The sequence below is a fragment of the Tyto alba genome, unplaced genomic scaffold (assembly GCF_018691265.1).
Source record: "Tyto alba isolate M040663 unplaced genomic scaffold, T.alba_DEE_v4.0 Super-Scaffold_20000015, whole genome shotgun sequence".
NCBI classification, from domain to species: domain Eukaryota; kingdom Metazoa; phylum Chordata; class Aves; order Strigiformes; family Tytonidae; genus Tyto; species Tyto alba.
Window position 1 is genome coordinate 134518 of NW_024881289.1, and position 20984 is coordinate 155501.

Genomic DNA, 20984 nt, shown 5'->3' on the forward strand with positions numbered 1-20984 from the left:
TCCTTGGACTTCCCGATATCCTCCTTGCACTTCAAGGCCATTTGCCTATAATCTCCCCACAATGTCTATCCCTGCCTCTGCTGCCTATTCCTTTTGGTTTTGTGTTTTATTTTTCTGAGAGGTCTTGATGTTACCAAGTGGCCTCCTGCCTTCCCTGCCCGACAACTTGCATGTCGGGATTGAGAGCTCTTGCTCCCTCAGAAAAATGTCTTTCAGTATCTCCCAGCTCTGGTTTGCTCCTATACCTCTGAGGGTAGTTTCCCAAGGGATCCCATGCACTAGTGTCCTAAACGGGCAACCGCTTGCCTTTCTGAGGTTTAGGTTCCTGACTCTACTTATTACCTGTCCTGCACTCCTCAAAACTGAGAAATCCACCAGGGCGTGACTGCTGCAGCCCAGGCTACCTCCAATCTTGACCTCTCTGATTGCTCTTGCACTCTAGTAAACAACACGTCCACCAGTGCCTCTCCTCTGGTCAGGCTCTGCGTCACATGTACTTGGACGTTGTCCTCAACACACTCCAGTAGTTCCCTGGGTTGCTTGTAGTTCGCTGTGCCGCTTCGCCAGCAGATGTCCTGGAGGTTGAGTTCTCCTATCAGATCAGGGCCTGGTGAGTGTGAAGTTTCCTAATATTGAAATGATCCATCTGAATCTCTGTATCCCAGATTCATAAGGGCAATCAACTCCAAGGTCTCGGGGAAGCCTGGAGGAAGATTTTAGGTGACGTTGTGTCATACGGATTGCCTTTGTCACTTTGCCCTCTTCATGGTGAGCTTGTCCACCAATCATGCTGAAAATCAGCTACGAAGATGGACACCTCGAGTTATCTCTGAAGTGTTTTCAGTGCTGGCACTCAAGCGAACCCTAAGAGACATCTGCCCAAGCGTCATAGTAGACACACAGTAGAGACTTGAGAAGTTGAGGTGGAAGATCAAGACTACCCAATCCTATACAAGAGAAGAGACTCACCACCTCAGGGATATGGAAAAGCTCAATGACAAGAAGGATCATTGTGGGCTGGAGCAAAGCCCATTGCATGTAGGATTGAGGGCCATGAGGATCTTCCTCACGCTCAAACAGCTCTGCCACAGCCTGTTTTTTATGACCACATGTCCAGGGAATGAAGGCACATTTGTAACAACAGGGAGCAGACCAGAGGATCAGGCAGGTCTCTTTCAGGTAATGTCTCCATGGGATCTCCATCGCCATATCCCTTGATTAACTTAACATTAAGCTTGGTCTGCTCAGAGCAGGAGGTTGTCCCAGAGCCATTCCAGAAGAACCATCCATCCCACATCATTCTGGGCTGCACTCACTCTCGTGGGTCCCTGAGCAGCCACTGGCAGGCAATGCCTTAGAAGGCAGAAGCTGCACGAGGTTGCACAGAAGCACCAGTTGATTCAGGAATGGTGCTAAAATGTGCTTTTCCTTACAGAAAGCCGCAAATTGGGACTATGAGGTCTGGTATCCCTGGCACAACTGAGGCTGGGCGACCGTGTCCACTGACGTCCACAGCAGGGTGAGTCACGCTGGCCAGCAGCTCTGGGTTTTTCCCAACTCTTCCACATCATGATGACTCCCAGGTGCTCTGAGACAGATCCGATGTGTCTTTGTAGCGTGAAATGCATGGCATTGGCCACCCCCTCTCTGAATCAGGAAAAAGGGCCATGAGGTTTTCATTCCCTGCCGTTCACCTCTCCTCCTAATCAGGCAAGCCACACCTCCATCCTCTGGGATGACCTTACAGAGCCAAACGGTCAATTTGAGTGTGGGTCTCCTTCAGGGAAGGATGCGGGCAAGTTTTGATCACAAAACCAGTCTGTGGTAGAGCCTGATGAGCGTAAACAAGGTCCCTGTGGCCATCATCACCCCTGCCCACAGGGGGCTTCCCTCCACCTCACAGTGGTCTTTCCTTTCCATTGAGCTTTGCCACGTCCCTGGAGTCGTGCGTCTCTCCTCCCATATGGGATTGTGCAGTCTTGAACTTCTGCCTGAAATTACCCATTGCGTCCTGTGTGTCTACGATCACCCAAGAAGAGAATTGTCCCTCTGGTTTTAGACTGAGTGCCTGCAAAGAAAACATTTGAGAGAAGACTTGAGGTGCCCTGTATGGTTGAATTTCACCATGACACGTGGACAAGTTAACAATGAAGAGGGCAATGAGACCAAAGGGATTTGTATGAGGCAAATCAACTAAAAATATCTGTCTGTCCTGCGTAAGAACTCGGAGTTAATTGACTTTATAAACCTGGGATACAGATGAATGATTTTGATGTACGATGGTATGAAAAGGAGGACAATATGTGGGTTGTAAGAAGCGAGGGCTTAATCACCAGGGAAGCCTTGGGAAGCGGAAACTCCTAGGTGTTCAGATGCTTCATGAGCAAGGAATGTTCGTGGCCCCACAGGGCTCTGGGACACAGCATAAAAGCCTGCGCTGCTCCAGGACCTGCATCCTCCTCTCTTGCTTCCCTTTCCTCGAGGAACGAGGTAAGTCTGGGTCTACTCCATGTCTCTCTCTGTACGCAGAATTGATGCTATGGTGGCATCTCAGGTTTATATTTCTGTGGCCTCAGCTTGGCCCTGCAATTGAACTGTTGAAGGGCTGTCACCTCTGTCCCTTTTAATGGATGTGACTGCGGAGAGCTGGGTAGAGGGTGTTCTTTCAAGCAGAAGGGTATCAATGGGGCTCAGCTTTAGTGGTGTCTGCCTCACCAGAACTTATGCCTGCAGCAGATGCTCTCTAACCAAATGGCCAAGTGCTTCATCAATGCAACAACAGTTGTTCTGGAGACGGGGTATGATCAGGTGCTTTAAACCCACTGGCTTGGTCCTATCCAAAGTGGGTCAATGTTCCTGCACTGTGCTACTCAGAGGAGTGCATTACGAGCTGTAAGAAGACTATGTGTGTTTAAGAGGTGATTTCTGAGACACCCATTCAACGCAGCCCATTTGTGCTGGGATACTTGCATCAATCTTCATCTGTGCTATTGCACTGGGAAATGCAGCAGGAGGTCCTGGTGCAATCAGCAGCCAGTTAGGCACATCTTTGCTCCCAGTGCTTCAAATCCAACTTAGGGGAATACGTCACGCACGTTGTGTGTGTTAGAAAGATCAGGTGCAGGCATTTCCTGCACCTGCAGCTAGAAATGGAGATGGAGAGCAGCCAAGTGTATCTGCAGAGAGAGCTGTGGACATGAGAGCCAAGTTGATGTTTGGGTCTGTGTTTCCTTCCTGCTCTGTGTTGCAGCTTTGCTTCCTTCACCGAGAGATGTCTTGCTTCAGACCCTGTCCCCCACGGCCCTGCTGTGCCTCTGGCCCAACCCCACTTGCAAGCAGCTGCAGTGAGCCCTGTGTCGCCCGCTGCGCTGACTCGACGGTGTTCATCGAGCCCTCGCCGGTGGTGGTGACCCTGCCGGGCCCCATCCTCAACTCTTTCCCTCAGAGCACAGCCGTGGGATCATCTCTGTCAGCTGCTGTTGGGAGCTCCCTCAGTGCCGGGGGAGTTCCCATCTCTTCTGGGGGCTCCCTTGGTCTGGGCGGGTCCGGGATGTGTCTGCCTGTCCCCCGCTGCAGTCTGAACTGCTGAAGCTGGCGGCTCATCCCCTCGGCAGTAGGATGGAAGACGGGACCCTGCAGCAGCAGGTAGTGGACATGTCTTGCAGACAGGCTGGGTGTCCTCATGGCACCTGGCAGGAGTGACCCGTTTCCACTTCTCCTCGCTGCACGGCAGGCGTGGCCATGTCTCCTCTAGCTCTTCTTTTCTCTGAGCCCTCCAGAAAGGGCTCGTTCTCTTCTGCTTTGCTGAACCCCCTGCTGAAGGGGAGAGGGTGCTGGAGTTAGGGACCGCTCTTGGTGGGCTGCCATTGCCACCAGGGTGAGCAGAATGGGAAAAGGAAAGCACTTTGTGTGCAGTTTGTCCTTAGGATACTGGCCATACTGTGTGCGTTCCTCAACCTGCAGATGTGTTTCTTGGTCTCTATTCTGTGCCACTGCATTTCCTCCTTCTCATTAAAGACTTTGTGCAGCATAGCTGGAGGCTAATGTCGTGGTTTTTTTTTCTGCTCCTTCCCTGTTTTGCCAAGTCCTCTGCAAGTGAAAGGGAGAACCTTTTCTGTGCTGTGACGTTGAGTCTGTCGCCAATCTTGGGGCACCCACAGTTGTGGGTGGAGCTCCCTGATCTTGTATGAGAGCACCGAAAATATTGAAGAAGGAAAAAGAGAGACAGCAAAGGGTTAGTGGAATGGAGAGATCAAGAAGTAATGGACAGGATTTGAAGTACAAGTAGTGCCTCACACAGGAGCCCTGTCTTACCGTGAGGCTGGTCAAACATGGGAAACAGTTTCCCAGGGAGTACTGTAGAGTGTCCATCTTTCGATATGTCCAATATATGACCAGAGAAGTCCTGGAAGAGCCTCCTCTACTTGTGCCTGCTTTGAGCTGGGCTTCGTCTGCATGTTCTCCACCCCATGTGTTGTGTGATTGGGTGGGCCAATGCTGGAAGCCCTCAGGCAGGAGCAGCGGTCAAGCTGAATGGAGCAGACAGGAGCTGGGGGCCACTGCTCAAGAAAGCTGCAGAGGTTTGGTGGGCACAAGGCACAAAAGCGAGCACTGATTTCAGTCCCATGGCTGGGAGCACAGGAAAGGAAGGAAGATCAGAGTAAGGTCAACCTGATTAGAGCTGACAGAAAGGCTGTTATGTGTAACCATGTCGAGAAATGTCCTGGGAGAGCTGAAAGGCTGAGGTCCCACTGAGATTTGAACTCAGACCGCTGGATTCAGAGCCCAGAGTGCTTACCGTTACACCATGGGACCTCCTCACAAGCACTGTCTTTCCCCTGAGGCCACCCTCGTGGTGCCTTCTACTCCTGGCTGAGCCTGGCTGTCTCTCCATCTCCGTGGACATCACCAAGTACAGTCTTCCTCCAGGACCACTGGCCGCTCTCTACTCACCGGGCCTTTCAAGGGAGTGGCAGAGCTCTTTGTACGAGCCTCGCATGCCCTCTCTTACAAGAGCCAGGTTGGTAACCGCTGAGAATCTTGCTTTTGCCTACTTGGACCAGGTTAGGTAGTTTCCAGTAGAACCTCTTCCATGGTGCACCTGAAATGATACATTCATGGCAGCAGCTGAAGGTTCAGTCCTTGCACTTGTGGTCTCTGCTGCTGCCTCCCTTTGCCCCCAGGTTGGACAGTGTGTCCATCTGCCCGTGTAAGTTATTGTCTCTCCTGTTTCTCACCTTGTAGCTCATACTAAGCAGTCATTACCCAGATATCCTTACTCCCGGTTCCAGTCCTACCCGAGCTCCTGACCTTGCTGAACAAGGCGACCAAGAAAGGGGGCAGGGGATGAGCTTCAGTAGAGGGAAGATCTGGCAGGAGTATCCAAAGTAGCTTGTTATGTGTTGCACAAGCTGGACTTCCTTCCTCTGCTGGGGCAGTCTTGGCTGACTCCAAACTCTGGTCCTCTTCCAGGACTCGCTGTCCCCTTGTGCCCCAAAGTGGCCTCTCCCTCCCTGGAACCCCATTTTCTCTCCCGGACTGCTCCAGACTCGGCAAGGTTTCAATGTCCAGCCTGAGAAATTTCCCTCATGTCCTGGCACCAGCACACTGCCTGCCCAAAAAGGGTCCATGCACACAGCCAGGAAAAGCTGCAGTGGTGCGTTCCTCCTTCTGCCAAGGTTTGAGCCTGTGTGTTGAGAGCAGGGCCCTTCCTCCCAGCAGTCACACAGGAGGAAACCCATGTGGGGACACTCTATTGGATCTCAGACTTAGCCCGGGACACTGAGGACACGACCTCCTGGTACCTTTGCACTTCCTAAAGCATTGGGCTTGCATCTGGTACTTCTGAACCCACACGACAGAGCACGCCGTCATACCCAAGCCTAAGATATCAAATGCCAGGTCACATTCAGAGGAGGCAGGAGAAACAGCTAGTCACTGGAGAAGGGGTTCAATCTCTACAGAGGCACAACTCTGAAAGCTTGTCCCAGAGAAGCAGCATTGATGAGGGCTTTCCTCACATATCCCTGGGATCTGCAGGGCCCAGGTGGGTGGGAGCAGCGAGAGCAGGGCCCAGTCTCTGAAGGCCTTGTAAAAAGGTGGAGGAAACCCCCCTCCAGGGGCTGTGGCACAGGGAAAGGGACAGCTTTTTCCCGTCCATGTGCTGTACTGCCATTGGAGGAGACTTGTCTCTTCTGGGGTCAGACAGTGGATCTCCAAGCAACAGAGGATGTTCCTGGGGCCCTACCCAGGCTCACTGGTGTCACCCAGAACTCGGGTTCCTGGAGGGGCTTTGTATGAACAGCTGTATGGACCTGTGCAGGCAAATTCACGGTATTTTGTCCTTGGTTTCCTTCCTGGCAGCGTTGCCTGCTGGGACTAACGTGCTCCCCAGCTCATTGCCTTCCCCAAGGCCATGGTAAATGCTGCCACCTCTGTAGCCTCTGATACTACTCTTCCCTGCAGGATCCGGTGGGGAGGACAATCTGTGCCAACCTTAGAGGCTTCAGTGGGCAGGCAGAGATCTCCCAGAGCTCCCCAGCCCTTGGGAGGTGCAGCTCAGGCCAGGCTGGCTCACACAGGAGGCCAGGCCACCCCCAGCTCCTGCACTCCCGAGGTCTTTCTGGCAGAGTGCAGGCCTTGGCAAGCCAGAGAGCCACCTTCACACAGCGGAAGCTCCCTCACCTTCTGCTCTCCAGGCTAAACAAACCCAGCTCCTTCAGCATCTCCCTCAATCACAACGTGCACCAACATGGAGTTTCTCTGTCCTGTCAGCATTGTTGGAGAGAAATGCCCCAGTGTCAGGGAAGACGAAATGGAAATGCATGCTAGGCCTTGGAGCACACCCCTCAGCCTGAACACAAGTCCCCAGAGCCTGCAATGTCCCTCTTGGCCTCATACTGGTGGGCCTTTACTCCCACCTGCCCCTCTTCCCACTGATGCTGGTTGCGTTTGCAGGTGAGGAACTGCCAATTCAGGGAAACTCTCTGGCTTGAAACCCTGCTGGTCAATGCCATGTCCTGGATTGGCACCTACCGTCTGTGCCACCTTATCCGCAAGAAAGAAGGATGCATCTCAGGGGCTCTTCAGCTTTGGGATCAGAGGAAAGGGTATCTTCCTGATCATAATGAGGAGGAAAATTTTCCCTCTTCCAGAAAAGGGGAAGAAGGACTATGTAGGGACCTATGTAAAAGTGATGATAAAGTGGAGCAAGTTCCGTGGAGGTTCCCTAGGCTAGACAGGTGCCAGGGACTCTCTCGTGAGGCTGGTCAAACATGGGAAACAGTTGCCCAGGGATTATTGTACAGTCTCCATCTTTGCAGATGTCCAGCATATGACAACAAAGGCCTAGAAGAGCCTCTTCTACTTGTGCCTGCTTTGAGCTGGGCTTGGTCTGCATGTTCTCCAACCCCAGGTGTTCTGTGATTGAGTGGGGCCACTGCTGGATGCCCTCAGTCAGGAGCAGCCGTCAAGTTGAATGGAGCAGATGGTAGCTGGGGGCCATTGCTCAGGAGCCTTAGAGCAACCAGCCATCTCGTCCCGACCCTGCAGCTGCTGCTGCTGCTCCCAACGCTCCATCCCTTGCTGCTGCCATACCCCACCACCAGTCATCCGGCATCAGCCTGGTACTTGCTGCCGGGAGGTGACTGCGGGGCTACCCTTCCCAGCTCCCACCAAGGGCTGCTGACAGGCACTCCTTCCCGGGACCTGCCAACGGAACCACCACCAAAGTACTGCTCTTCACATGCCAACGTGTGGGTGCACAACCAAGAACCCACCCAGCTGCTCACTCCTTTCCCCTCCTTCAGTGGGGTGCAGGGCACTGAAAACTGGATCAGAAAGCTCATGGGTCAAGACAAACACAAGGACACGGCTAAGCAGAACTCTTGTGGGCAAACCAGACTTGACATGGGAAAAAATAACTTTGTGCTACTTAAACAGACTCATGTAGTGAGAAAACAAAAAGGCTAACATACAAAGAGAGCCTTTCCTCTCCCCTGTCCCAGGCTCAACTTTACTCCTTCACTCCAGACTCCTTTACCAGCCCAAGTGAGAGATGCATCATCCCTCTGCTCTTTTCCGCTATTTTATTCCTTCCCCCTCTCTCTGCCTGGTGTTTCTGCCCTTTGTGGAATACATTTTCACAGAGGGGCTACAACCTTTGCGCATGGCTCAGCTGTGTCATGGGGTGGGTCCGCTGTGGAGCTGGAACTGGCTGTGTACCACACGGGGCAGCTCCTTACCTTGTCTGACAGAGCCCACCCTGCAACACCCCCTAACCCCTCCACTACCAAAGCCTTGCCATACGTAGCCAATACAGTGCCCATTGGGAATACCGTATGGCATGGCACAGGTCTCCACCCGGCCCAGAGGGAGGCATGTTCACTCTCTCCTGGGCTAACGTGGCTGCATGCTGTGCCTTTGTTTGAATTAAAAAGGCACGGCACCCTGCCTGGTTCTTCTTAAGCACTGGATACGTCCATATCTGGTACAGTTGTCTCGCATCAGCTCAGAAATCAGCAAGTGAAATGCAGCCAATGCTGGGGCAACAATTATTATTCCTTTTGTATAATGTGCAAATAGGCCAGGTGGATCATTTCTAGCACAAGTTTCTTGATCTACAGGACTTGGTCAGATATGAGCATCTGTCACAGTTTCATGCTGCATGAGCATAAGCAGTTTGTTTTGGCAGGACTCTACCCATAAGCTGTTCCTGGGCTAAAACCTGCCTTGTGCTGATGCAAGTTTTTTGGGGTGGACGATTGCTTTGGTGAATCCCCGTGGAGCCCTGATGAACGATGAAGTACATCTGACCAAGATGTGCCTTCGCATGCATACACAGAGGGTGTAATTTTCTTTCAGTTGTCATTTTCCTATTAAACACCACAACCAAGATGTGATCACAATGCTCTGTGACTGGCTGACAGCCAGTTCTTGGCCCCACCAGGCCCACCTGCTCTCAGGCAGACCTGTGATTGACTGTCAGGAGCAAGGAATCCTAGCGGTGTACCCAGAAGCACATCAGGCAAGGAAGCTCCCACGAGGAAGATGCAGCTTCTGACAGCGTCATTCCCCATGGGTTCTCATATTGCATTGTGAATGCCTGGCGGCCATTTTTGACATTGTCATGCCCTCACGTTCTCAGATCTCCCTCTGATGGGCTGTCTACTTCCTTTGGACCAAGAGGTGTTCAAATATAACAAGATATAGCACGCAGTGGTATCCACTGTGGAATGAAGACAAGCAGCTAGCACAAGCAGTATTCCTGTGGATGGCCCATCACCTGCAGAGCAACCTCGCAGTCAACACCCAAGCGATTGTCTGGTTTCTGGCCCATCAGGTACTAGGGCAGCAGGGAGCTGCACTGCAGATCCCCGTGCTGTGTTCCTGCATCTCCCTGGATGGGGACTTTCTCTTTGGCCCCCTGAGCTGGCTCTGGAGGAGCTGAAGGAAACCCCGGGGCGAGGGGAGCAGCCTTGGGTGGAGGGGAGCTGTTCTCCAGCGAGCTCATGACGGCTGTAACCCTGCCCAGAATCCAGCTCCCAGAGGTCTGCAAGACTTTACCTGGTGTAAAAGTCAGTTCTTGGAGAATCAAGGAGGGAAACAAGAACGCTTAGCATAGAACTACCAAGGGAATCAATTGCCCTCTTTTAGCTGTGCCCATAGTGGTGCCGCAGCCTAATGTGCAGAGGACCCCGATATAGAGGAAAGCATTGTATGTATGTTAACAATACAGTTGTGTTGACCAATGAACTTTCTCATGTTAAGGGTGGGCTAATCAGGCAGTATTGCTCAGGAAATTGGTATGTGCTTCTCCGGTGCAGCTGGTGTGGACGTATGGTCAGCAGGGTGTTAACCTTCACTGTTCTAAACCAATGTCCCATGCAGGTGAAGGGGGTTTATACTACAGTCAGGTCCATTGCTGTTAGGACTGTCGTTACATGCCTGGGGTGCTTTTTGAAAGACAATTCTCCTATTGTTTTATCGTCTGCATGGGGTGTTCTCAGCCACTGAGACCCAGTTTAGCGTGGGTCGTCAGGTCACATTGACCCTGAGGTAAAAGCTCTTATTCCTCCGCAGGGTTTGTTCTTCTGAGGAAGCTGTACAGCATTTAGGGCCTTTCCTTACACACCAGCTGCAAGGGCCTTCCCCTGCCCGTGCTGTGCTGTGCTGTCCTCCCTGAACAGCTCCTGGCTTGGCCTGCCTCCTGGCACAGCCCTGCCCTTGCTGATCCCCAACAGCCGAGGGTGGCCCCCACCCCCATGCAGGGTGCCAAAGAGACAGAGAAACCCCTCCTCTCCATGCCTGGTGCCATTCCTGTCCTACCCAACACTGTTGGCGGTGGAGGTGGCTCCCCAGTCATCCCAGGGCAGGGCTGGCCCATCGGACTGGGTGGTGGACAGTCTTAAATGCCTGCGTGTCCTCCCAGGAAGGATCTGGGCAGGCTCAGCTGGTAGAGCCTCCCGTTGAGGGCGAGGGACGAGGCCTGCATGTTTGGGCTTGTGTTTGCTGGTTCCCTGTCCCATCCACAGATCAGAGCATGCAGAAACCAGGAAGAGAAGGCAAAAGCAAAGTGGGATGGAGAGGGCTGGGATGTGAGTGCCGATGTAGGTGTGGAGAGTGTGGCCCCAGGCTGCCTGCTGCAGGGGGATATTTCTCAGGGGAAAGCATTCACTGCCGAGGAAGATGTCCATGGCTCCGCTCCAGCTGCCTTCTCCATTGCCCCTTTCCTTCTTCATTCATCCTCACATCTCTCTGTAGTTCTTTTTCCCTTGCAGTGCTTCGACAACCCTCAATGGCATGGCTGTGGGGAACAGACCATGCACCAGCAACGAGCTTGTCTCTCCTTCTCTTTCTCCGGAATCTCGCTGCGTGTGCCACTCAGGGTTTCCATTTTCCTCAAGATGCTGCACCACACAGGCAGGCTACCAGCAGCTCCTACTCTGCTTGCTGCTCTGTTGGGAGCAGCTGGGTATGCAACTGAAAGAAGCCCTCTGGGAAGCCTCCGGCTCTTTTCTATCCCACCCATCAGGGACTGTGATGGCAGGGGACAGTCTCCAGATGCCACAGTCACCACCGTGTCCTCTTTTGCTCTTCCACGTCTTTCCCAGAAGAGGAGGAGACCCCTCATCATCTCATCCTTAAGCTAAATCTGGGAAAGACCCCTGGGAAAGGGTGTGCATGTGTGCGAGGCCCGGAGATGGGTCAGGCAGAATATTCCCCAGACGCCAGATCTATGATGTGTCTTCAATTCATTGCTAGCAATGAGGTCCATGTATGCAAAGAAGGACCTCTTCTGAAGCTCATAGTCAGCTCTGGCCCCTCCTCTTCCCCCCACTTGCCTGCTGCTCCACAGCTCTCTGGGTTTGTGAGACCTAAAGTAATGGGCAATTTGTGAGTGCTGGCAAGATGTCAGGTGCATGAGGTGACATCCCTTCTTCTTTAGCAGTGAGGGCCATGTTGTGCAGGCTCTCTTTGGACATGAGCTGCTAAAGTTTCAGGCATAGGGAAGAGAGCTGGTGGGGTTGTTCTGCTTGGGATGTTGGATCAGATCAGGCACGTGGTTTTTGAGGAAGAACCAACAACAGTGGACCTCTCTCATGGCCAATACTGAGCACAGGTCAGTTCTTTTCCCCTATCTTGGAAAGGGGGGAGCAGGATTTCCCATTCATGCGGGATTTTCAGGCTCAGGTGGAGGGTAGGAGAAGCACAGAAGGCAAGGAGGTTTTGCTGTGTCCCTGGCGTGAGCCAAGACACTCGTCTGCAGCGTGGTCCTTGCAGGCAGCCCAAAAATCGGACTGCACCCCGTAGTTGGCAGGATTCCAATCTGCACGGGGAAACCCCAATAGATTTCTAGTCCATCGCCTTCACCACTCGGCCACAACTACGTGCCCCAGACATCTCTGCCCTGCTGAGCACATCCCCTGTGCAGAGACATCTGCCTCCCCAGGAGTTTCACGTCCAGGCTTCACTAGAAGCTCCGTGGTTCACACCTGCACGGAGCAAGGGAGGTACCAGCCTTCCAGAGGCCTTTGGAGGTTTAACCACAGGGACTGTGGCTGTAGATCCCAGCGCCTTGTCCTCAGCTGGGCATCTGGGATATCCTGACATGGGGTGGATGGGTTCACTCTCCAGCTGGAGTATCTGCCAGCAAAGAAAAGGAAAGTTGATGACTGGCATGCAGCTTCTTGGTGTGTAGGGGGGATGTGTTGTGAGAGTGGGAGAGATCTATAGAAAGGGAAAGGTAGAGCCTGGCTGAGGAAATTGAGGAGGTGCAAGGTGAGAATAAATGAGAGGTGTGGATGACTTGCAGGTAGACAGGAGAGAGCTTTTTTGGTGAAATAGGTTGTCTAGATCTTTTTGCCAGCTTGACCAAGCATTGTTATCTTCCAGAGCATTGAGCAAAACAACAAAAGACCTGAAAAAACAATCAGTTTCATTAGTAGTACAAAATAGCTCTGATTCCCTTTTGGCTCCACAGCAGCGCTATTTGGCAAATTGCACTAAGTAGTAGTAGGTATGGAGATGGTCCCTGTGGATATTCCTGTCTGCATGCAGAGCAAGAGTGGCAGGAGGTCACAGTCAAGAGTGTGAGCTCAAAAATCGTCCCGAGGAACTGTGCGTGCGGTGGCCTGAAGAGGAACTGTGTGTGCTGGCCAGTCTGTGAGACTTTTCAAGTCTCTGATTCAGGAGATGATTAAATTTAAAAAGCCATGCTCTTTGCTGTCTTGACTGTCAAAAGCAGGGTTGTCCGCAGGTTACTGTTCGCACAGTATTTACAGACTCTCACTCTGTCATCAGCAGTTCTATGCGTAGAGGGAGTTACAAAGAGGGAGATCGTGATTGTGCATGCTCATTTCCCTGCTGAATGCCCACTCTAAACTCCATCTGGCAGCCACATTGCCTACGTGCAGAGCTGGAAACCAGCGCTTTCCTCCTTTGCAATCCATACCCACCCCTGAAGTTTATTCCCACACCACCAGTGGAAGAGAGCTTTGCAATGGTTGCTTTTCACAAGAAGTTTGTGAACAACAGCTGAGAGGACCTATCAAAAGGTCTGAATTAACATTCACACCTAACAAGTTGAGACACTGGTCTTGGATCACCCTCGCAGAAAACCAGGGCTACTCTGTGTGACATTTCTTGTATTTCCACCACTGTCAGTGCATAAGATGAGACCTCAGCCTTCCCTTCCCCAGGCTCGCCAGGTCCTGCTCTCCCAGCCTGGTCTCTTATGGCACGTGCACCATGACCTTCATCACCTCAGTGTCTGTTCAGCAGGGCTGATAGAGCTCCCAGCTGTGCAGAAGTAAGGATCGACCACACAATGACACCCATGGAGTCCCTGTAAGGGCACCTGGCACCCAGATGTCCAGGTATCCTGCAGAGGAATGAAACTTTTCAGAAGACTTTCCACTTGCTGCTGGTAGAAGATTAGACCAAGAGAGAAAGCTGAAGCAACATCATTCAGTCAGGGGAAGATGGGTACCTGCTCCAAAGTTCATGCAATGCCTCATCTGCATGATTCAACAGCAACACTGCATCTAGATTTGTGCTTGGCTGTACACTTGCTTATCTGCTGAGCAGCTGAGGTGCTTTTTTCCTCCAAAACATCTGTGAGTAACAAGGTGCATCACCAAAAGGAAAAGAGGCATAAACCCAACTTCCAAATGGCAGGGCTCTGGCTGTGGGTCAGGATCAGAAAGGTGACTTGTCCCTGCCTGTTTCTGAAGGCACCGTCTACAACTCAGCTGAGTACACGTGTCCATTTTCTCCTGCCACCTCAGGCAGTGTTGTCACCTCAGCCCAGTCCATAAGCCTGCTTCTCTCCTCTGCCAGGGAGTACTGAGGGCAGGCAGTGAAGAGTCACCCCTTCCTAACCGTACATGCAGGATGCGCTGGGTGCACCAGCAGGAGAACTGAGATCAGCTCTTAAGAGCGTTCAGTGGCAAGACTCTAGGCTGACACTGAGAGATATCACAGGTCTGTGATCAGAAGGCTGCAGACTAACACCCCGTTTCCTCGAGGCATTTGTGTTTTTCTCTTGCCTGCTTACTTACTTTCTGTGCAAAGGAGCTCCACTCTCAGTTGTCTGCTAGCTCGTGACAGAGGTCACTTAGTCTCTCTAATAGAGCATATGGCTAACTGAGGGAGAAAGAGAAGAAGCCACCATGAAACCCCAGCTATGCTGCACAAAGTCTTTAATGAGGAGGAAAAGCAGAGGCACAGAACAGAGACCAAGAAACACATCTGCAGGGTTGAGGGACGCACAGAGCGTTCCCTAACTCTAGCAACCTCTCCTGTTCAGCAGGAGTTTCAGCAAAGCAGAAGAGAACGAGCCCTTTCAGGAGGGCTCAGAGTTAAGCAGAGCCAGAAGAGACAAGGCCACGACAGCCGTGCAGCGAGGAGAAGTTGACACAGGTCTCTCCTGCCAGGTGGCATGAGGACACCCAGCCTGTCTGCAAGCCGTGGCCACGATCCTGCTGCTGCAGGGTCCCGTCTTCTGTCCTGCTCCCGAGGGGATGAGCCACCAGCTTCAGCAGTTCAGACTGCAGCGGGGGACAGGCAGACACATCCCGGACCCGCCCAGACCAAGGGAGCCCCCAGAAGAGATGGGAACTCCACTGGCACTGAGGGAGCTCCCAACAGCAGCTGACAGAGACGATCCCACGGCCGTGCTCTGAGGGAAAGAGTTGAGGATGGGGCCCGGCAGGGTCACCACCACCGGCGAGGGCTCAATGAACACCGTCGAGTCAGCGCAGCGGGCGACACAGGGCTCACTGCAGCTGCTTGCAAGTGGGGTTGGGCCAGAGGCACAGCAGGGCCGTGGGGGACAGGGTCTGAAGCAAGACATCTCTCGGTGAAGGAAGCAAAGCTGCAACACAGAGCAGGAAGGAAACACAGACCCAAACATCAACTTGGCTCTCATGTCCACAGCGCTCTCTGCAGATACACTTGGTTGCTCTCCATCTCCATTTCTAGCTGCAGGTGCAGGAAATGCCTGCACCTGATCTTTCTAACACACACAACGTGCGTGACGTATTCCCCTAAGTTGGATTTGAAGCACTGGGAGCAAAGATGTGCCTAACTGGCTGCTGATTGCACCAGGACCTCCTGCTGCATTTCCCAGTGCAATAGCACAGATGAAGATTGATTCAAGTATCCCAGCACAAATGGGCTGCGTTGAATGGGTGTCTCAGCAATCACCTCTTAAACACACACAGTCTTCCTACAGCTTGTAATGCACTCCTCTGAGTTGCACAGTGCAGGAACGCTGACCCACTTTGGGATAGGACCAAGCACAGTGGCTTTAAAGCACCTGATCATACCCCATCTCCAGAACAACTGTTGTTGCATTGATGAAGCACTTGGCCATTTGGTTAGAGAGCATCTGCCGCGGGTGCAAATTCTGGTGAGGCAGACACCCCTACAGCTGAGCCCCATTGATACCCTTCTGCTTGAAAGAACACCCTCTTTCCATTTCTCCACAGCCAGCTCCACAAAAATGGACAGAGGTGATAGCCCTTCAAATGTTCAATTGCGGGACCATGCTGAGGCAGAGAAATATCAACCTGAGATGCCACCATGGCAGAAATTCTGCCTACAGAGAGAGACATGGAGCAGACCCAGACTTACCTCGTTCCTCGAGGAAAGTGAAGCAAGAGAGGAGGATGCAGGTCCTGGAGCAGCGCAGGCTTTTATGCTGTGTCCCAGAGCCTTGTGGGGCCACAAACATTCCTTGCTCATGAAGCATCTGAACACCTAGGAGTTTCCGCTTCCCAAGGCTTCCCTGGTGATTAAGCCCTCGCTTCTTACATCCCACATATTGTCCTCTTTTTCATACCATCGAACATCAAAATCATTCATCTGTATCCCAGGTTTATAAAGTCAATTAACTCCGAGTTCTTACGCAGGACAGACAGATATTTTTAGTTGACTTGCCTCACACAAATTCCTTTGGTCTCATTGCCCTCTTCGTGGTTAACTAGTCCACGTGTCATGGTGAAATGGGCACCTCAATTCTTCTCTCAAATGCTTTCTTTGCTGGCACTCAGTCTAAAACCTGAGGGACATTTCTCTTCATGGGTGATCGTAGACACACGGGAGGCAGTTGGTAAGTCCAGGCAGATGTTCAAAACTGCACAATCCTATATGGAAGGAGAGACGCACCACTCCAGGGATGTGGCAAAGCTCAATGGAAAGGAAAGACCACTGTGAGGTGGAGGGAAGCCCCCTGTGGGCAGGGGTGATGATGGCCACAGGGACCTTGTTTACGCTCATCAGGCTCTACCACAGACTGGTTTTGTGATCAAAGACTTGCCGGCGTCCTTCCCTGAAGGAGACCCCACACCCAAATTGACCCGTTTGGCTCTGTAAGATCATCCCAGAGGACGGAGGTGTGGCTTGCCTGATTAGGAGGAGAGGTGAACCAGGGAATGAAAACCTCATGGCCCTTTTTCCTGATTCAGAGAGGGGGTGGCCAATGCCATGCATTTCACGCTACAAAGGCACATTGGATGAGTCTCAGAGCACCTGGGAGTCATCATGATGTGGAAGAGTTGGGAAAATCCCAGAGCTGCTGCAAGCAGGACTCACCCTGCTGTGGACTTCATGACAGGTCGCCCAGCCTCAGTTGTGCCAGGGATACCAGAACTCATAGTCCCAATTGCGGCTTTCTGCAAGGAAAAACATTTTAGCACCATTCCTGAATCAACTGGTGCTTCTGTGCAACTCGTGCAGCTTCTGCCTTCTAAGGCATTGCCTGCCAGTGGCTGCTCAGGGACCCACGAGAGTGAGTGCAGCCCAGAATGATGTGGGATGGATGGTTCTTCTGGAATGGCTCTGGGACAACCTCCTGCTCTGAGCAGACCAAGCTTAATGTTAAGTTAATCAAGGGATATGGCGATGGAGATCCCATGGAGAATTACCTGAAAGAGACCTGCCTGATCCTCTGGTCTGCTCCCTGTCGTTACAAACGTGCCTTCATTCCCTGGATACGTGGTCATAAAAAACAGGCTGTGGCAGAGCCTGTTGAGCGTGAGCAAGGTCCTCGTGGCTCTCACTCCTGCACAATGATCCTTCCTTGTCATTGAGTTTTACTGCATCTCTGCAGATGAGTCTCTTCGCCCACCATCTCCTGCCAGTCTATATAGACCCACTGGGAGATAGACGTCTCCCGGTTAGCCCGAGGCTCTGCACTGAAAGCACTTCGGAGCTGATTTTATGTGACTTTGAAGCGTGATTGCTGGCAGTGCCAGGGAGCATCAGGCTGGGCTGTGTGAGCAGCAACTGTGTGGGTGATCTAACACGCTGAGCCATCTGTGAAGTTTCTGGCGTGGACAGCACCTGTGTTGGCTACCGCAGGTATAGGAGGAAACATATCTTGGTGAAGGTGTCAAAGCTGAAACACAGATCAGAGAGTGAACACTTGTCCTTTTGCTAAGCAACCATTTGCTGAAGGTATAAATACCAGTGGACAGACCTCCCCACAGCTGAGCCCCTTTGATCACCTTGCTCTTGAAAAAGGGCTTTAGTGCATAGTTTGTCTAGCACTGGGAGACATCTCTCTCTACGAGTCATCATGGGCTCACAGGAGATGGTGGCATCTGTTGAGCAAAACGCAAGGCCAGGAAAGTTACCATTGTGGTCTGGAGGGAAGCTGCTTGCGGGAAGGAATGAGGGCCACAAGGACCTTCCTCACATTTGTCAGGCTCTGAAAAAGCCTATGTTTTCTCCCCACAAGGCCAGGGACCATAGCAGATCCATAATGAGAAAGAGTAGGCCACAGATTGAGGCTGGTCTCTCTCAAGCGATCTCTCCTTGGGATCTCAGTAGCACTGTCCCTAGGATGACATGACAAGGCCTTCACAATTCTTCCAACCAGTCCTCGGGGTCATCTTGGGATGTGGAGAACCTGTGGGACACAGGCAAATTGAGGCATAGGAGTGTGGTCAAAGAGATGCGTGCATCCTTCCGTGAAATAAACCCACAGGCAAAATGACCTGTTTAGCTCAGCACGGTCAGCCTAGAAGCCAGAGGCCTGGATGGCCTGCTTTTCAGGAGAGGCTCAGGGCAGGGAGCCAAAAGCTCATGGCCCTTTTTCCTGGGTCAGGGATGGGGCGGCACGTTCCATGCATTTCAATCTCCAAACGGGCGTCGCACATCAGTCTCCCACAGCACCTGGGAGTCATCGTGATGTGGAGGAGTTGGGAAAAACCCAGAGCTGCAGGCAAACATGAGTCACCCTGCTCTGGACTTCAGTGGACATGGTGGCCCAGCCTCAGATGTGCCAGGGATACCAGAGCTCATAGTCCTAAAGCGCCACTTTCCTCAAGGAAATTTCCACATATTTTAGCACTGTTGATGAAACGGCTGGTGCTTCTGTGCAATCTTGTGCTGCTGCTGCCTTCCAAGGCATTGCCTTTTGGTGGCTGCTCAAGGGCCCATGAGACTCAGTGCCCCCCAGAGTAATGACGGTTGGAAAGAACCACTGGAAGCCCTTTGTCTGGTCCGCTGCTCCAAGCGAACCAAACTTCTCAGCTACCTCAGCAGGCTCCGTGCCTTGTCCCACTGACTTAAGAATACTGTCACTGTCGGAGAGGTCACTATGTCTTGGGCAGCTCTTCCAGGGACACACCGCACCCCCTGTCACTTCGTTTCACAGAAGGGCAGCTGGCATTAGCCCCGTTGCAACTTGTGAGTAATGTGGGTCTTGCTGGTCAGTCAAGTTGTGTTGTACCTGAACATTTGAAAGGTGTAAGTACTCCCTGCAAAACTAAATTCCGGGTGCCCCTACTTTTGCCGGGACACCTCGTGCACATGCATGCATATGTACTCTTGTAATTCTATACTTTGAGTCCCAGGCTCTCTCCTCGTCAGCACAGGCCACTTGCGAATTCTTGTGACACAGGACTCTACTATTTCTTAGCTAAAATCTGCCTTGTGCAGCTAGTGGGTTGGGTGGTGGGTGATTGCTTTGGTGAATCCCCATGCCCACTGGCCCAGACTGGGTCGTATCCCATATTCCCCAGCAAATCCCTCACCTCCACATCACCGATCACTTGGAGTGATGGCTGTCAGTAGTAGAGGGAGTACTTTTACCCCAGATAAGGCGGACCGGGTGCTCTGCCCTCCACTTCGGTCCAAATAGGCCCCTTGGCCTCAACCATCCCTGGCAGACAGCCAGGTGTACATTTCCCTTGAAGGCAGTGCCCTCTCCCTGTGATGTGGTCTGTTGTGAGTGGCTGGAAGGACCTGCCACCCCTCCCCATATCCCTGCAAGTACATCTGACAAGGAAGGACTTTCCCCTGCACACACGGGGGCTGCCATTTCCTTTCAGCTGCCATTTTGTGGCAGGGAGATGCCATTTTCTTATTCCACATCATAACCAAGATGTTTTCATACTGCTCTGTGAGAGTCTAACAGCCAGTTCTTGGCCCCGCCTTGCCCACCTTCTCTCAGGAAGACCTGTGATTGGCTGATAGGACCGGCCAACCCTACCCATATGCCAAGAAGCACATCAGGCAAGGAAGCCCCTCATGGAATTGGCAACTATTGACAGTGGAATTCCCAGTGACTGAGAGTCAGTTTAGGGGGTGTCTTCAGGTCACTGTCCTAGACAGTGTGCATTCTCTAAGCAAGTTGCATTAGCAGTGCTGTAGTCAAGGGGGTTTCAAGTTCCTCAGCTGCAGCATGGTCCTTACAGGCAGCCCAAAGCAGGACTGCACCCCGTAGTTGGCAGGATTCAAACTTGTGCAGGAAAAACCCAATGGATTTCTAGTCCATCGTCTTCACCACTCGGCCACAACTACCTGCCGCAGCCCTCTCTGCCCTGCTGAGCACATGCCCTGTGCAGTGACACCCGCCTCCCCAGGATTTTTATCCAGCTTCACTAGAAGCCCCGTGGTTCACCTGCACGAAGCATGGGAGGTACCAGCTTTCCAGAAGTCTTTGGAGGTTTAACCACAGGGACGGTGGCTGTAGATCCCAGCGCCTTGTCCTCAGCTGGGCATCTGGATGTCCTGACATGGGGTGGATGGGTTCACTCTCCAGCTGGCATCCCTGCTGCTTCCAGGGAAGAAGGGAAGGCAGCTCTGTAGCTATAACCAAGCACATTAGTAAATGTGGAGTGGGCTATTAACCCCTACCTTTGATTTCAAATTATCTGAGGGACACTCCAGTCCTGCTGTGAGCAGTACGGTTGGAGCACTAGTTAGGGGAAAATGGCGATCTCCCAGCAGCACCTCCAAAAAGGTGTGAAGAAAGGTATGGTGAGAGTAAATGTGAGGTGTGGATGACTTGTAGGCAGATAGGAGAGAGCTTGCTTTGGTGTAATAGCATGTCCAGTTTTTTTGGTTTTGTTTTGGTTTTTTTTTCCTGCCCCGGCATGTGAAACAAAAAGGGGCCCAAACAATAAGCCTCAAACCAAAGTTGACTTCTGAGTGAATTCCCCGACCAGCAATCAGCATCTTATCAGCAGACTGAAGCAACCGGCATCTTATCAGCATGAAAATGTAACCCTGGGAACAATCCCTGGGAACTATAAGTAAACAATAGGAAGTAACTATAAATCCCAAATGTAAAGAAAAACAGAAACTCCTCAGACATGCCCGATCCTGGCCAGATCCGGACATGCCTGAGTGAGGCATATCAATCTACCAGATATCTCCTGTGCGTTTTGTTTAGACTTGTTTGTTAAACTGTATAAAAGCTGGACCCTCTCACAGCAAAGACGGAGACCTCACCTACGAGTGGACGCACTGCGTAAGACTTCCCAATTGCCGGGAAAGGCTCTCCGACCCTTCACTGTGATGGGGCTCCCCACTGATGCACGGATCTGGATGATGGTAAAGTATGAGGGCAATTGGTGATGTATCTTTCTTAATCACTATAGCTAGCTTTAAATAGTAATGTCTAGGTGCATTACCTTGCTTATTCTTTCTGCTATTTTAAACTAAAGTAAAATAAGCCTATTTCTTTAGCT

The 20984-nt window shown here is 52.0% G+C and overlaps 1 long non-coding RNA gene and 1 other non-coding gene across 2 annotated transcripts; both read right to left on the reverse strand.

The window, feature by feature from the left end:
• Positions 1 to 4743: 4743 nt before the first annotated feature.
• On the reverse strand, positions 4744 to 4815 carry TRNAQ-CUG. The gene has a single exon. It is a non-coding gene; the product is annotated as a tRNA-Gln (tRNA).
• Positions 4816 to 14184: 9369 nt separating this feature from the next.
• LOC122153586 lies at positions 14185 to 15908 on the reverse strand. The gene is made up of 2 exons (XR_006165466.1): positions 15637 to 15908; positions 14185 to 14875 (listed from the first exon to the last, which is right to left on the reverse strand). It is a non-coding gene; the product is annotated as an uncharacterized LOC122153586 (long non-coding RNA).
• Positions 15909 to 20984: the final 5076 nt, after the last annotated feature.